This window comes from Eurosta solidaginis, chromosome 3 (genome assembly GCF_040869045.1).
Source record: "Eurosta solidaginis isolate ZX-2024a chromosome 3, ASM4086904v1, whole genome shotgun sequence".
Taxonomy (NCBI): domain Eukaryota; kingdom Metazoa; phylum Arthropoda; class Insecta; order Diptera; family Tephritidae; genus Eurosta; species Eurosta solidaginis.
This window is the reverse complement of record NC_090321.1, coordinates 288,593,758-288,596,093: the sequence shown is the minus strand read 5'-3', so window position 1 is coordinate 288,596,093 and position 2,336 is coordinate 288,593,758. Positions and strand designations below refer to the sequence as shown.

Genomic DNA, 2,336 nt, shown 5'->3' with positions numbered 1-2,336 from the left:
CAATGAACTACTTCGTAGAGCTTGCGCTTGACGGATTGGCTTCGCATAATCAGTATCGTTCCCACGTTTCACAACAGTAGTGCGCTCCGGCTTGAAACTACCCTCGCATTCTTTCTGAAAAATTCTTTCAGTCATTTTAGTGCGTCCATTAGGGTTTGTCGATGCCGGTCTTTTTCTCACAGGTACTTTAAATTTCGCTTTATTTGGCCCATTCGATCTATCAACCTTTTCTTTTGACTTTCGTGGCCTTTGTCGAGTCTTCTGCACCAGTACTCGATTACTACTGAACCCTTTCTCAAACTTGAAGTTAAGTGGTATATCCTGGTTCTCATAACACATCACCCTTCTCTGCATATCGATCTTGATGTCATGGTCAACCAAGAAATCCACTCCCAATATAACTTCATCAACAATCTCCGCCACAACGAATTTGTGTAAAACCATGACGTTCCCCATTAAGACTTCACAGATCACTACTCCCCGGACTTGGTTATACTCGCCAGTGGCCGTACGCAACCGCACTCCAGGTAATGACTTTACTCTCCTGTAGACCAAATCAGATCGAATCAAAGAATGAGATGCACCCGTATCTGCAGTCAGTACCCGCTCCTTGCCATCCACATTCCCCCTGACGGTAAGACTGCTTGATTTCCTTCCAATTTGCGACACAGATATCACAGGACATCCAATAGCTGGAGCTAGCTCTCGATTTTTACATCTGGCACGCTCTTGCTCATCTCCTCCAGTTTTGCGTTTACAGCCACCCAAGTTGGAACTACCAGAACCAAGATCGCAATGACGTGCAATGTGACCGGGCTTCCCGCACTTGAAACACTTCATAACCCCGGCATTTTTCTGTTGTAACCCCTTCAGTGCTTCCAAAATTGTGTCTACCCAATCTGGCCTTTCCACTTCCACGCGATGAGCTTTGTATGCGGGCTTACTCAAAAGTGACGCTGTTTCCGGAGTCAGTGCATGGGATACCGTTTCTGCAAATGTGGGTTTTGGGTTTGCATATGTCGCTCGCTTCGTTTCTACGTCCCGTATGCCATTTATAAAACTCTGGATTTTTACCCTCTCGGTGTACTCCACGGGTGCGTCCGCATTTGCCAAATGTGCTAAACTTTCAATATCTGAAGTAAACTCCTGCAATGCCTCATTTGCTTCTTGGTAGCGGTTTTGCAACTCAATTTGGAATATCTGTTTTCTATGCTCGCTTCCATAACGTCGTTCTACAGCAGTTATCAATGCTTCATAACTGTTCCGTTCGTACTCTGGAATCGTCTGTAAGATTTCCGCTGCAGGCCCTTTCAATGCCACGAACAGTGCAGCAACTTTATCTTCCCCATTCCAGTTGTTCACTGCTGCGGTTTTCTCAAACTGTAGCTTGAAGACCTGGAAAGGAACAGAACCGTCAAAGGATGGTGTTTTTACCTTTGGATTACTCGCTGAAACTGCTGGGCGATTTAGTTGCAACTCCTGTATACGATCTTTCAAAGCATCCATCTCGGCCTCCATTTTATCTTTTCGTTCACTAAAAGCCTCCAGCTGCGATGAGACTTTTGTTTCCTGTGCCTCCAGCTTCGTTGAGATATGCTCTTCCTGGGCTTCGAGTTGTAATGTTATGCGCGCCTCTTGCTCTTTTTATTGTTCTGCAATTTGTGACGCCATGTATGTTTTCTGTTCATCCAATTGTGCTTCAATCTTCGCTGTTATACGGCTCTCCTGCGATTCCAGCTGAGATGACATTTGCGACGACATTTCGGATATACGTGTCTCCTGTGCTTCCAGTTGGGATGATATTTGCGACGGCATTGATGTTACTGTCGATGTTTGTGCAGATACTGCAGCCAATATCGTGTTCAAGTCTGTGCTGGTAACTATCTGCGATGTTTCGTTTTTCTCTTCAATTTTTGTTGCTGTTTCGTCGCCATCAAGATGAAAGACATATTCTTCCACGTTAATTCCTTCTGCTTCCATTGCCTCTCGTAGTCTTGCCTGAAGTTCGAGTTTATTGCCGGTTGTATTCAATCCACGGGCTTCCATCTCCTTTTTCAGATGCTGGATCCTTAATTCACTTAACTTCGCCATGTCCTCGTTGTGCTCTGGAACTTTGCAATTTATTCAACAATTCCTCTTCTGACACTAATTGTAACGAATTTACTTGCAAATCCTCTTATTTGCCCTTTTGCTAAGTTCGTATCACTAAACTGTTGAATAAATAACTCCAATATTGAATAATGAAAAAATGGCCTTTATTAAAGTACTTCACAATAACACTTATACTTTTCAACTAGCTGGCTTAATAACCAAACTGATAGCTTAAATGAAACAGA

At 43.7% G+C, this 2,336-nt stretch overlaps 1 pseudogene; it reads right to left on the bottom strand.

Moving 5' to 3' along the window:
• Nucleotides 1–792: 792 nt before the first annotated feature.
• LOC137247244 (putative protein tag-278) lies at nucleotides 793–2,091 on the bottom strand (annotated as a pseudogene).
• Nucleotides 2,092–2,336: the final 245 nt, after the last annotated feature.